At 39.6% G+C, this 15,983-nt stretch overlaps 1 protein-coding gene across 7 annotated transcripts in view; it reads right to left on the minus strand.

Annotated features, from left to right (window-relative positions):
• RHBDD1 (rhomboid domain containing 1) overlaps nucleotides 1-15,983 on the minus strand; it is a 157,940-nt gene that overhangs the window by 41,457 nt on the left and 100,500 nt on the right. The gene's annotated exons all lie outside the window — the stretch shown is intronic.

A 15,983-nucleotide genomic window follows, 5' to 3' on the forward strand; every position in this document is an offset into this window, starting at 1 on the left:
TAAAGTAGAAACAGCTCTAAATGGGATTGTAATGATGTGGATTCCAGGACAACCTCAAGGATGGATAGGCCATGTGGCTCTAGCCAACAACAACCTCTCTCTCTAGGGTGCAGTGTGCCAAGGTGGTCGGGACCAGGGCATTTCTAAGGCTCTTACAGAGTTACAATCTTAGGAATAACTACGTTAACAAGAATTGTGTAATTCTTACAAGGCCAAACTGCCACCACAGGGCTCTTAGACTAACATTTTTGCACACTTTCTGAAAGTGTCAGCTGAGCGCTCCTTAAATGGCACAGCCGTGTGCAGTCAGGTTATAATCGTCTCTAATTGGTGCCCTCGTGAATTGCAACTTTCTCAACCACCAAAAAGGCCTGAAAAAGCATTTCATTCCTCTCTAATGAGAAACGTGTTAAAAAGCAAAAATTTTTAAAAAGCACCACTACAAGCAATAATCATTAAAATTCAATGCTTTATGCTAACATCCCTTATCAGTAATAAGCCTAGAGAACAGAATAAACAAAACACTGATTTCCAATAAGAATTTGTATGTGATGTAAGTTGGTCTTCATGGTTTCTTTTCTCGTCACAGAGACAGATTAAGAAACCATCCACCTTCCCTTCCTTCTACCCACCGATGCACCCACTCACCCATCCACCCATCAATCCACCCATCCTATTCCTACGTATTCCCAATCATCAGCCACCCTTTTCTTTGATTAACATTATTTTTACCCAAATAATAGCTTTTTTTGGTGATGCCTTACTAGTTCCCTCCCTCTACCCTCCCTTGCTCTTTCTTCCACTGGACTAGGTTCTCTGAATGCAGAAAATTTGGTCTTTGTTTATCTTCGTATTGGGGTATGGGGGTGGCTACCTTGCTCATATCTGGCACAATATGGGTTTTCCACATATTTTTTAAATTATATATAAATAATTTAGGAAATCCAGGTAAGTATTGAAATGGGTGGTACTATCTGTAACTTCAACTTAAAAAAAAAAAAAGGTACTCACTGCCTTTTCCTCAAGCTTCTTAAGAGCAATGCATAGACAAATGGGAGCCTCTCACCTTGGTCCTCAAGGAACTCTTGCCTGAAGGAAAGACCTGCTAGATTCACCTGGGGAGTTTATAAAGCAACCCCAGTGCCTGGGTCCACGCTCTGGGGGCATCTCTGCATACTCCCTCACCCCAACCCCATCGGCCGTGGATTCCAATTTATTTGGTAGCCAGGGCATCGGTAATTTTCGAAAGCTCCCTCAGGTGATTCTAACATGCAGGCAGGGCTAAGAATACCAAAATCTCTGAAACATCTTCTCTAGTTATTTAACAAATATTAGTCAACGATATGGTTGGTCTTTTTTGAATTATAGTCCGTGGACACACCTATAGTTACCATTCATTTACTGAAACACACTGGATGACAATGGTCATTCTCTTTTTTTGAGAAATCAAGTGAGGTCATTGCAATTACAAATATATTTAGATCTCCTTGATGTCAGTGAGCAGTATATTTCATCAAAGTCCCCTCTCCTTTATTTACTCTTTTTAGTTATTCAGGTAACCTCAACTTATAACACTATATAAACTTCAGGTGTACATAATTATATTTCAACTTCTGTATAGACTACATCGTGTCCACCACTAAAACTCTAGTTGCCATTATTTATTCTTACTATCGTCTTTTCTATTTTTCCACTGAATTGGAAGATTGTATCTATAGTTAGATGAGTACTACCTGTGGGTAGGAAAACATTTTGGGATTTCATACTCCCTGGACTTTCACAGGCGTCCTGAAGGCCCTGAAAACACTCCACCATAAAATCTGCAGTAGAAATCCCCACAGGAACCTTAAAGCTGACCAAGAAGACAATAATTTGTACTTGAGAAACTGAATTTGAAACTTATTGCTAAGTATTTCACAAAAAAGTCTGATTTGCTAAAATTTCTAATTTCATTCCAATAGGAATGAATTTAAAAAGTTCACTAAACTAGTAAAGTACTTGTAGCCTTAGAATACTTATAATAGTATTATTAATTATACTATTAATTATATAATTATTAATTAAAATATGATGATGATGATGACCCTATCAACACAATATTAAAGGCAAAATAAGGTAATGGTCAAGTACATAGACTCTGGAACCAAGACAGCCTGGACTCAAATCTCAGCTCTACCGCTTACTAGCTATGGACTTCGTTTAGCTGCCTTGTGGCTTAGTCTCCTCTTCTCTGAGACGAGTAAAGAGTAGAGCTCATTCCACTGGCGGTGGTTGGATTAAGTGAACTCACATGCACACACACAGTCACGTACGGACACATATGCGAACACATGTGCACGGACACATATGCATACAGAGGTCACTTCCAGTGGTCCCGGTATGCTATAACTCACTTAAATTCCATCTCTCCCCCTGAAACTCAGTCCCTACATACAGCAGAGTGATCTTAAGATCCAGATTTTATGTGATTGCTCCCCTACTTTTAAAACTCTCAATAGCTTCCAGCGTCTCCAGGGTCATGTACAAAACCCTTAAAGATGACCCTTTACAACCTGATTCCCACCTACCTTGCTACCCTGATAACTTGCCACCCTGGCCCCCCACACTGAAAAACATATTGCAGCCACCGCCAACCTAGTTCCTCCAACAGGCCATCCTCCCACCTCAGGGCCTTTAACCACTTCCTCTGCCCCTCCTCACTCCTCTCTTCAAATCCCTCACTAGCTTCTCATCACATTCAGGGGAAAACTAAAATCCATAGATGGGCCATGATCTGGAACCCACTAATTCAAATTTAGGATTAATACTCAGACTGCCTCAAACTTAGATATCATACATTCATTCATATGAGAAAAGATGCTCATGACTTAAATAGTTTGCCAATCTTTAAGACAATTAAGGTGATAGCAGATGTTATGATGTCACTGCAGCCACTAAGGAGGAAAATCCCTAAATTGTGAATTTAGAGTAAATGGTATCTTGTCTTTACACTTCCCTCTTCTCTTTGCTATAGGTGTGATTTTTAATTTATTTTCACATGAAGTAGTTGTTTGTCTATCCCTGTAACTGCAAACAGCAGAGAAAGACATGCTTTTTTAAAAAAAATACAAGTCTGGGTGTTCTTAAGGACAGTGTGCATTTGATCTCATTATTCTGCCAGTTAATTGACAGGAAAGAATGTCCTAATTGCTCATTAACTCTGAAGAGGTCCCTCTTGTCTGGTGTCAAGGTCTAAGAGACCAGGGTGCGCAGCAGCTGGACAACTGCTGGGGCTTCAGGGGGAGAAAGCATTAGGTTCACAAAGATAAAAACAGCAGATGTTCTGATTTGGGGTTCAAAAAATCCTATCTATCATACAGTAGAATTTGGTGGTGAGTTATTTTCTCCTCGGGCCAAGAAGATGAACCACATTGCTGATTAAATATTTTCTGGGACACAAGGTTTTTCACAGCCATCGCTTATGGAAATCGTTCTTCATAGACTGTAATCTGCCCGAATGGCAAGTGATTTGAAAGGCAGCCCAAGAAAGGCAGTCCTTGATGCTCTCTCACTTCCACCCACCCTGTCCCTACATGCAGGATGGTAATCAGCCAAAAGCTAAGAGAAACAAGCCATCGATACAGGCACTGCTCAGTGACCACTCAGACCCCTTCCTTGAAGCAGACAAAGAAGTTCAGAATTCCATGAAAACAGCTCTGCTCACATACCAGGAAGCAAGGTCTACGTGCTTCTGTGATATATAAAACACTAAAATGATAATAATTAGCAAATAATTAGGGCTACCAAGGGGTAGGAAATGTTGTCACAACCTGACAAGTATCATAGAGTCAAAGTGACGCTCAAAATGGGCCTCGCTGGGCCTGAGTTATCTAAGTCCCCCCGTCCTCCCTACATGTCTCACCAAAAAGCACTCTCTACACAAGAGGAAATTTATTTGGGAGTTTAAAATTTATCTTCTTCACAGCCCAGTGTGCCAAAAGAAGGGTCCTGCTCACCCCTAGAGATGCAGCTTACTTAAAGTTATAATGAAGACAGCAGGTGTTCTACACAGATGTCACTTCTTCGACAAGACGCTTATTAAACACTTTATCTCCCTTAATGTCGATGAGCTAGCTACATTTTCTTTTATTTCAGCATCACTCCAGCCAAAAGCAAACTGTTTCCTTTTAGTCTCACTGAGCTGAAAATTAAAAACTACTGGGCTTTGGGTTGTTTCTGTCGATTTGTAAAGAATCTTGAACCCAATGATTCAAGAGTCAAGGCATACTGTTTCCTAGTAACACAAAAGTGTATTTTGCGACACAAAAATGCTTTTCCATAGAAAGTGTGCCAGACTCCTCCTTTCCTTGATGACCCAAACCTCTGAGTTCCAACCACCTCTTGCAACATTTCAAGTTGAGATGAAGTGGAACAGATATGAAAGGACTGTAGTCGATAAAATGTACAAAGCTTTAAGTTTTGTATTCTGTAAAGTAAAATGGAACTGCCTGGTGCCATGGTTCCTAAACGGGGTGCTAAGGCAGATTCAAACCTAAGTGGTGTGCCAAAGCAGACTCAAACTAAGACAGAATCCTGTTTGTCCTGGAACCCTTAAGAAAAAAATCACTGTAGTGGCCAGGGAGAGCTAGCTACTAATAACAGGAGTAGTTGGCCTTCTTTCCCAGAGCATGTAGATAACTTTAGCCCAGAAGGTTTGGAGTAAAGATGAGAAGGGAAAGAAGGGGATAAGCAATAAAGGAAAAGGGGAGACAGGATCTGGAGAGATTCTAGTTCAGATGCTCGGCTCCGCTCAACCGCCTTCATCACTCTGACCATCCCTAAGTAGCTGCAGAGGCTGGAGGTGAATGCATGAGTTATGGTTTTCTCTGCATTTCTCTACAAAAAAACAACCTGATGCCTTCAGTGGGATGGGACTGTGGAGAAGATCAGAGAAAAGCAAGGCTATTATTAAAAACTTTTAACAAAGCATAGTTTATTTTAATAATATTATTTTCTTTATAAAGGAGAACCCTTTTTGCAGAAGTTTTGGAAAATGGAGTTAAACCAAAACAAAAAAATAAAAGTCACCATAATCTTATTCCTGACAAATAAGGATGACTGGCCTTTTGTTAAATATTATTCCAATCTTTTCTATAGTAAATTCATACTACATCTTACAAAAATAAATGAGTTTCTACTAAGAATACTGCTTGTATCCTGCTGCTTCTTTGATATACTGTGCACTTAGTTTTCTGTCTTTTTAATGGCTGAGTATTATTCTATATCATGATTTATTTACCCTGATTCCTACCATAGAACGATTAGGCCATTTATGATTTTTCCAAAGCAAATGATTACAACCGAATTTTAATCAGCTTACTATTTATAGTAATCTTAACAACATTGTGCAATTTTGGGCCTGTCCTACAACAAAAGTAGATGTAAATAACACAGATGTGACACAGAAGGATCTCTGGTCCCTAATTGAGATTCACGAAGATATATAAATACATATTCTGCATGACTCTCACATCTGGCTCTCCATAACTAAGTACACCAGAATTATAAATAGTTCTGAATCCTTGGAGAACTGCCATGGGATGAAACTAGACCACTGTGAAAGCTATTTGTGATTCTATAATAAATGGAAACCAACATGACTCTTGCTTTTTCATAGCAGCAACACAACACAACAAAACGGATGGAAGAACGTGTGCAGCTATGGGTGAGACTGTTCAAGAGGCAGCGCACATGACGTTGAAAACTCCCCGTGCATAAGTCCCACTAACAAGTAGCTGGAGTAATGTGTAACATTTTAGCTCAACATAAAATTCTGATGTCTTAAGGCACACAATGTGAATACATTTATTCTTTTTTGTTATGAATCATTTCTTTTCTAAAAGGAAATTATCCAAGAAAAATTGAGTCGTTTAAATTAACAATGCAAATATCCTTAATTCAAATGTCACTAACGTATCCATATTAAAAAGGTATTTCTGAACGCATGCCATAATTTTTGGCAGAAACCAATGACAGCCCAGATTACTTATAACTGTCTGCAGTAAGCTTTTTTTTGGTGTGTGTCCTATGAGCTACCCGAGATGCAGCCTTCTTGTGTAACAAGGGCACTCTTTCCCTATACAAACTATTTATTTCACAATGTTTTATTCCTGTCAGGAATTTTTGTTTAAAAAAAAAACAAAAAGCAACCAAACAAAAGAACTCAGCCAATCATATATGGACAGATGAAGACAACAGGAAGAGAAATGTCATTGCTATTCTATAAGTCACACAGTCTTTTCGTAGTACCACATCCACCTCAGAGTTTTCAGTTTTCTGAATTCAGGCTGATCACAGAGCTAAGCCACCTCCAAGAACACAAACTAACTCCAGCTCAGTTATGCGGACTCACGGTCTTAGAATCATGCCAGTCCCCACCTGACAATTCTGTGGCAGCCTAGATATACTTTTTCTCAAGAGGCCATGTTGTACAATGTAAAGTGTGTCCTGACTAGACATAGAGAAGTCTGGCCTTCTTGTCTGGTGTTGACCACTTAGAATGTGACCCTGGGCAACTCATTGAATTCCGCTGTGCCAGTGTTTCACAATCTAAAATAATGAATATAATTACAAATGCTTATTTCATAGGGCCCTGTGTGGGTATGTGAACCTTCCTGACACAGTAACCACCAAGGAAGAGGCACTTAATGCTCACGGACCTGGAGAGAATTTCACCGAAAACGTTTACAGTGGTTTCTTCCAGGTGCCTATAATATGGGGAGCTGCAAGGATACACCTCAAATGTTAGGTGGTTTTTCTCTGGGTGGTGGGTTTATGGATTATTTTCTGTCTTCCTTCTGCTGATTTGTATTTTCCACGGTGAATATGTATTGCATTTATAAACAGGGAAAAATACTGCCCAAATTCTAAAAGACCATGAGAGGTGAACTCAGGTAACCATCATCACCTGTGTTAGGCACTCAGCATGGTCCACCTCAGCATATCTGGAATTCAGGTAGGGCTTCCAGAAAAGGAGCTGAGTACTCGCCATTCCTATGGCAAAACAAAAGCAGAACTGCACAGCAAGCACAGCTTGCATCTAACAGGTGTTAGCACACACACATCAGAGCTGTTCTCTCACACTTCATCACCTGTCACCCTTACCTCCGAAGGCCAGGTGAACTCTGCTCTTGGAGGTGGAGAGAGCTGAGAGGCCATGTGCAGTCAAGCCCAGACGCCTGATGCAGAAGCTCACTCAGGGGTTCAGCTCTGCTCTTGGGTGAACTCACAGGAGCTCTAGGAAATGTGGGTCCAATCTAGCATCTTCCAAGGAGGTCCTGACTCCCAGGCTCCTCACACCTGGGAGGCCCAATCTACTTCAAAACTGCACCCGCAGGGCAGGATACTGTCAACAGTAATGCCGTCATTAAGAGACATAGAGACTGTGATGGACTGTTAAGTGTCTTGACTTCTCCGAGTCTGTTTCCTTACTGCGTATAATCAAGGTGTTAGACATCATGACCTCTAAGATCACTCACAGTGTCAGCATCACAGTTCTATTTGAAAATGGTGCTGCCTTGTCTTGTTCTCCATCATCTACTCTAAAAATAACTTAAATTAAGCAGAGGATCACAGTAATAGGTCCCTCCCCAAGCTTTAAACTGCACTTATGTGCTTCATATGCTCAACAATGTGGCTCTTTATGGACACCAAAAGAGACCAAAACTCGTTGCTGAAGATAAAATGTTAAGACACAGCCATACAAAATGGTATATACACTTTTGATGTGTACTTAACAATGTTTAGCAAGAAATTAGAAAGGCTCAAATAAAAAGAAAATAAAATTTTATCCATTGAAAATAACTACTGAGTCTATGAAACAAAGTCTGGGCCTTCAGTTCCAAAAAAAAAAGGATACTGTTTTGTTTCATATTTTAGTGTAAGCACATATGATTCAAAACTTCTCCACATCCTCAATTGTTTGATCAATAAGAATGTAAGATTCATTGCAGTTTTAAAGCACTATTTGCTATCTATCTTCCAAATTAATACATTTTATAGAAATGACAAGTTTCTTAATCAGACCTATACATAAATAGCTTTCTCCAATTAAATTTGATCTTATGAAACATTAAACATACATTTCAATAACTTCTGAGATTAAAAATTATATAGATAATTTGAGTATCCAAATCATCATATTAGTAAACCTGATATCCTATAAAATTCTTATATAACTTAGGGAATCAGGGTTGCTGAGGTACAGAATTTCAGAGATGGGTAAGTAAAGTGATCAACTCATTCCAAAAGCTACTCTCTTTCCTAAATCTAATATATTGCTTAGAGCTGAAGTAAGTCACTTAAATCTCCTGTCATTCAGCAAAAAGAATATTTTTGCTTTGATAGTAAAGAATAAGATTTATTCATTTCTGTAGCCTGCAATGTTTAACAGTATCTGACACATACAAGGGGCTCAAATAGGGATTTATGAGTAACAGGTAAATAATGATTCTGAGCAACGGGATGAGTATGTAAGGTAATTTCTGAAATTGTTACGATTTGGTAGTCCAAAAGGGATCTCCATGTGGGAGGGAGGAGGCAGGGGACGGGTGGTTGGAATTAATTCATTAGAGTTTTGTTTATACTTTTATTGGTAAATCTCATTAGCATCTGAATTATGCCATTCAATAAATGGTGATTGTGAGGGTATGTGGCAGAGGAAATATTATAAATTAATTCACACATAACTATTAATGTCAATTTCCCAAGTATCTTTAAATTTCATGCATATTTTTATTTATATACATTTATAAGGGCTGGGATACAGTTAGTATTTTTAAATATGGAACCTAAACAGATTCTTGCTCCTTCCCAATGGAGATCTAAACAGAATTCTGGTCCACTCATTTTATTATTTACCTCCTTGCTTGGGGTATTCACACACTGTTTCACAGATTTGAAAAAGTATGTACTTATATTTCTTTATATGCACAATTTCACATCTAGATTCAATCTCGAATATCAAACTTTACTCTCTGACACGAATATCCCCAATATAGAGAGGAGCAAGTAAGAACCAGTAATCCAAAGGAAGTGTTCTGCAATAAAATTGCTTTTACACAATCTGGCAGATGGTACTTTTTTATTACATAGAAAGTTTCCCTGGAGGAAAAACACACTAATTACTTAAACAAAACAAAACAAAACAAAAGAGTTAAGTGGTCACACAGAATTAGCTGTACATCCCTGTCCTGGCCTGCAATGCTCCTGCGAAGCTAAGCTGGCCAGCAGTGAACATTTGCACATGTTAAAAATTCCCAACTGTACTATGCCTGAACTGGAACAATGAAGTCTACATCATATAATCATGCAATTGAAGAAGGTACTACCATTGAATGCATGTATTTATCAATTTAAATCTGCCTTAAACAGTTGTGTGCATTTATCTTCCAGAAAGGATCTTTCATCTGTAAGCCCTGAGACCTAAGTGTCAAACACTCACCAAATATTCCTGACATTTCCAACATTGCCATCTATGTCTTGCCACACCTCTCCTACAAAGTCCATTACGACAGAATAATGGAAAAGGAACAGACTTCGAAGAGTACCCAAATTCAACTTTTTTATTATAAAAAATAATAATAAAGGTGTGATCAGATTCGATTCAGTGACTCACACTTCAAGTAAAGTTAGTTCATTGATATACCAGGTCTGAAACTCAGGCTACTGACATTCCCATCCTTTTCGCTTTGTACCACATCATGAAAGATTAAAAAGACATATTTTATTACAGTTTTCTCAAAAATTTCCATACAATAATAAAGATCAAGACATGCTGCTTTTATATACCTTGATGTAGCTTCAGTAACAGAAAAACGGACAACTTAAAATAAATTTTCTTTGTTTTGTTTTTTTACTTAAAATGTATCTCATTTGGTCCCTATGAACACATGATGCTTATAAAAAAGATTCAAAGATATCAAATGATTTTTTAACAACAAAGCACTAGATATTAGTTTGGAACCTAAAGACTTTTTCCCAATATGGCTTCCCTGGTAATTTTACATCTGAAGACTGAGAGACAAAGCAGCAACCAGGTTCATTCCGAAGCCAAGACCTCTGTGGTACATGCCACCCTGGTTTCACATATGGCTAACCAGCAACCCCATCTGTACAGTGTGGGGAGCGAGCTGACAACTCTGCCTGATTGTCACAAGACAGCCAAAGTGTGATTGCGGCCATTTGCCATTCAGAGGAGTCTAAGAAAAGAAGCACCAGTTACTCCACATGTCAGTAAGGATTTCCAGCTTTAACCTGGACACATGCTCCAGACTGGCAGATAGAAGTTGAAAAGGACACAGCTTTGTACCCAGCCGCCAGCTGAACTTGGCGGCAGGCTATTAAAAAAAAAAAAAAGGCACAAATTATACATGGAAGGATGTGGGGGATGGGAGAGAGGAAAATGCAATGAGCTAATGCTCCTAGTTGGCATCTGCCTTTTGACTCAAAGAAAGAGATGGCTCTTTTCCAAAATTTTTCTATTATGGTGGTATCAGCTGCCTCTTGGACTCATTTATAAAAGCTGAGACTGCCAACAGAACAAGACAAGATTTCTATTAATAGTAGTAAATGTGTAAGCTTCTTGAAATAATGGGGATTTCGATATTTCTTCTACAAAGCCTATTGTGGTATTATTATTCCCAGCATGAGCTTTAGGACTTGGAATTACGGCCAGGTACTGCTAAGAAATATAACAATAGTAAATTATGAGGTTAAAAAGTTGCTATCTTGATTCTTTAATTTACTTCTCCAATATATTTAACTAAAGAACAGCTTGAAACTAATTGGTGCTGGATGTTTCTTGCTGGACTGGCATTCTACCAAATGAATTTCCATTCATTGGCCCTTTCAAAACTCAGTATTTTTGGTGACTATTAGAGTAACTTCTTACTCTGAAAACTGGGAATCAAAGAGAAAGAATTAAGCATTTACCGTAACAGCCTTTTTAGAAGGGATTACAGATTCTACCTACTTCATGAGGAAAATATCTTCTTTAATAATAATAAAAAAAAAGCTAATAAGTAAATGTACTAGGAATGCTAGATTCAAACCCCAACGAAGAATAAGGAATGCTCCCAGCTTCTACTTGGGAGGTAGAAAGCTGGAAAAAGCATCACGCCCACACTTACAATAAACATAAATGCTGGACAATCTGCAAATTAATAACTTTTTCTGAACCCATCAGAGAGCTGAGGCAGTAGGGCAACCAACTAAAAAAAAGTCTAAAATGGTACAGAAGCACTTGGTTACCTAGGACAGACTGCTGGATGCGAATAAAAAGAGTTCAGCTGGAACTGTTAACAAACTGGTAAAGGCTGAGTGTGAGCCAGGAAGAGACCACAAAACATACGCACAGAATATATGCGCGGCTGCAATAGAAAGGAATTCACACCCACTTTCAGGATCTTCTCAGGGCCTCACGTGGTCCTCACCAAAGAGAGAGGTGAGAGTCCAGAGAAAGCATCCTTTAGGGTCATTCCTGGTACAGCTCTGGGGGAAACAGCAGCCACTGCAGGAAAGGTTTGTGTGAAAGGCTGCTAGACCCTTCTCCCTATCATCTCTATGGAACAAAAGCCCTAAATGCTATTTAGGGAGAAAGGCAAAAACCACTGGTTCCCTTAGGGAAATGGAAAAAACCTACGTAGTTTAGAGAAGGGAAGAGGGAAAAACCCACCACTGCAGCTGGGGGAGGGGCAGGAACACTGTGAAGGCCACACCTCCAAACAGACTGACACAGCTACTGCCTAAGACTACCATTACATCAGAGCACACCCCAACTGGCCTCCCACCACCAGACTGAAAAGCACAGAGCAGCCAGAAACAGCAGTGCAGCCCTGCGAGAGGGACAAGGGAGGGAAGGGGGGACCTTCGCAGTTCCAGCACGAAGGAAAGCCCTGGAATGGAAATTCAAGCAGACACCGAGAAAAGCAACCTGGCAAACTGGCCCCCAACCTAAAAACCAGGTAACGCTAGAGGAATCTGAAGCCTTGGTGTACCGAGGGCAACCAGAGAACAACATGTATTCAATATTACTCACAGTAACTGTGTAATTAAAAATACAGTATTCAGGGGCTGGCCCCCGTGGCCGAGTGGTTAAGTTTGTGCGCTCCACTTCAGCAGCCCAGGGTTTTGCCAGTTCAGATCCTGGGTTCAGACATGACACTGCTCATCAAGCCATGCTGAGGCGGCATCCCACATGGCACAACCAGAAGGACCCACAACTAGAATATATAACTATGTACTGGGGGACTTGGGGAGAAGAAGAACAGAAAAAAAAAAAAAAGGATTGGCAACAGATGTTAGCTCAGGTGCCAATCTTCAAAAAAAAAAATACAGTATTCAATGGAACAAGCAGACAATCAGGAGGGACACAGAAGGCCTGAGCAATAGTATCAACCGAGTTAATCGAATTAACATTTGTAGAACACTTACCCGACTAGAGCAGAATACACATTACTTTCAGGTGCACATGGCATTTTCACCAGGATAGACCATAAAATATCACAACCAAGTGAAATTTATCCTGGGAACGCAAGCCTGCTTCAACTTTGAAAATGAAAAGAATTTAGTATGTCAATAGACTAAGGAAAAAAAGTACTAATAATCTCAACAGACATAGAATTTTTTTTTCTGTTTTTTTTACTCCCCAGATCCCCCCAGTATATAGTTGTATATTTTAGTTGTGGGTCCTTCTGGTTGTGGCATGTGGGACGCCACCTCACTGTGGCCTGATGAGTCGTGCCATGTCGGCACCCAGGATCCAAACCAGCGAAACCCCAGGCTGCCAAAGCCGGGCATGCAAACTTAACCACTCAGTCACGGGGCCGGCCCCTAGAATTTCCTAAAAAGTACTATTTATACTTTTTAATATAGTATTAATATTATACTCCCCCTCCAAAAAAAAAAAGAGAGAAATACTTAGATATAAATCTAAGAAAATATATGGAGGATTTATATGTTCAAAAAGTTTAGTGATGTGAAAATATGATTACAACATAATATTGAAGGGAAAAAAGTAAGGTGCAAAATAGTATGCACTGTATGGTCATAATTTTATAAAATAAACTAAACCAAATATTTTTCCATAGAAACAAAGCTAAAAAATAATACACGGCTTTAAAAAAAGATGTCTCCTTGGTTTCTCACTCTTAATAAGACAATCACAAAGTGTTTTAAGGAAAATGAAATGAATATAAACAATGTGTAAAGCCACTTCCCTTGCTGTCACCCGTTACTGTATAACGCACTTCAAGAAGTCTCTTTAGATCAGTTTCCTTGGAACTAGTTCCATATGCTCTTAAAATCATTCATTGAAAGTAAACTTCTGTGGTCAAACAAATTTGGAAAGCATTAATTTAATAAATTGGTTTCTTAATTGCAGGATTCATTAGAATCATCAGCATACCAGTGTCATTCTGGATCTTCAAGAGGGTATAGTTTGTAGTGTTTCCCAAACTTATCTGAATGTAGAACTTGTGGAGGTTTAGGGGCAGAGAGGGAGGCAAGCAGGGAGAGAGAGGGGAAAGCAGAGACAGGAGAGGGTTGCTCTGGCTGACCTCAGAAAGTAGGTTGCAGACATATTATTTTGCTTCCAAATACTTTAGTATGTATCTCCCAAGAATAAGGGTCATTCTCCTACTTATCTACAATACCACTGTCACATCAAAGAAAGATTATTTCCCTAATAACATCTAATAGCTAGTTCCAATACAAAATTCCTGTTTTCTCAAAAAATGTCTTTTACAACCAGTTTTTCAAGGTTCTTATGTTACGCTTGGTTATTCTCTTTTAATATAAAAACCACATCCTGCTTTTTTTTATGATATTGATTTTATTTTTGTTTTTTTTTTCAGGAGACCAGTCTCATTGAATTGTAGCAATTCCCTGTTTTGTCTGATTATTTCTCCATGGTGTTATTCAACTTGTTCCTCTATTCCATGTATTTCCTGTATCTTGACACTTACATTTGAAGACTTAGAGTCAGGTTAAACATTTTTAGCAAGAATATGTCATAGATGATGCTGTGTTCTTCATAGTGCATCATATCAGGACACGCTGTCAGGCCATCCCTAATGATGCTGCTGAGTTTGACCACTGGCTTCAGGTGGTGACTATGGAAATCTCTCCATTGCAAAGCTATATTTTTCACTTTGCTATTAGCATGTCCTCTATGAACTGATAGCTTATCACTGTGTGAATGTCCTGTTTCTCAACAACCTTCTAACTAATGGTTTTTGTAGTCTTTGATATTTGCAAGACTATCAGTCATTCCATTGGGTTTCTTATTTTTATTTACTTCTTTAAAATTTCTTTATAGGAAAATTTACTCTTCGTGATGTACAGTCATGAGAGTTTTGACAAATGCAAAGAGTTGTGTTTCCATCACAACAATCAAGATACAGAATAGTTCTATCACTCCAAAATATTCTGTTGTGCTGTCCCTTTGTGATCCTAAATAAAGCCTTCTGCTGAGCAGCTTTACCCTGACCTACCTATCCCATAATATTTAAAATCTTGCCTAGTAGTGATTAAACTCCTGTGTGTATAGGAATAACCATGAGAATTTGTTAAAATACGGGCTCTGGGGCCCTATCCCCTGAATTTAGGATTCCTTGGCTAAGGCAGGCTTCTGGTGACTGCGATCTGGTAGTCCATTGACTACATGTGATACAGTGATTACAAGAATGGCCCCAATTCCCCACCCCTCCTTCCACTCATGATCTTTGCACCATGACTCTGCAGCTACTCCCATGAAGAGGCGGAGTCTGTTTCCCTATTCTATGATTCTGGGCTAGTGTTGTGACTTGCTTCAGCAATAAGATACAGTGGAGCTGATGACGTACCAGCACAAACCTTGCTTATTTCCACACTCTCTCTTGGAACCCTTGCACTGAGGCCTTATGAAGGAGCCTGGGCTAGCCTGCTGGATGAGGAGCGATGTGCGGCTCAATCTCCCCCATTACCTCAGACAAAAGTAGGCTGGCATGTAAATGAGGTCATCTTAGAGCAGCCAGCCCCAGCTGACCACTGCAGACACTCTAGCACATCAGGCAAGATCACATAGTCTGGCCCAGCTGACGCATACACTCAAGAACAAAAAGAAATGTCTATTGTTTTAAGCCATGTGTTTTGGGTGACTTGTTACACAGCAATAGACGACCAGTACACCACAGTTTTGATACTCTCCACCTAATAAATACTGATCTAGCTCTTCCTCTGCATTTCCCCTGCCGCCTTCATAATTTAGGCTTTCATTACTTGTTCAGACTACTGCAAGTCCTCTGAGTTATCTCCCCTCTTGCTGTAATTGCCCACCTCCATGTGCACTGCAGCTGCTAAGACTGTATTCCTTAAAGTGTGAAATGAAGTTGTCATAATTTATGTATTCCCATCGTCTAGCATAATGCCTGGTACCCCCTACAGGTGCTCAATCCTTGTCTGTGGAATGACTGCTGACAGATTCATAAAACACAGCTCTGATCACATCACTCCCCCAAGCAGAACTTACTGGCATGTACATCATATACCAGATCCATTTTCCACTTGGCCCATTTAATTTTAAGGCCTCTGGGATCAGGCCTCAGCTTAACTTCCCACTCTTTCTTCCCTTCCTCTCTCAGTGCACTGTTCAAAAGTGCAGGCTGGCTAACCATGACCCTTACTTCTGTGTCTGTGCGGATACTGACTCCTGCCTGGAAGGCCCTTCCACATCTCTGCAAACTCTACACATTCTTGAAGGTCCAACTCAAATGCCACCTCCTCCATGAAATTCTGAGGGCTGTAGTTAAGAAGAAGCTTGCCCCCTCTCATTGCCTCTAGAACTTAGCCTAAACTCTCTTAGGTACCTGATATTATGGTTACTGGTGTGTTACAGCGTCTCCACTCCCAGAGACTGTGAACTATTTTTTTCTTTTTTGGCTTGAGAAAGATCAGCCCTGAGCTAA

This window comes from Equus asinus, chromosome 19, assembly GCF_041296235.1.
Source record: "Equus asinus isolate D_3611 breed Donkey chromosome 19, EquAss-T2T_v2, whole genome shotgun sequence".
Taxonomy (NCBI): Eukaryota; Metazoa; Chordata; class Mammalia; order Perissodactyla; family Equidae; genus Equus; species Equus asinus.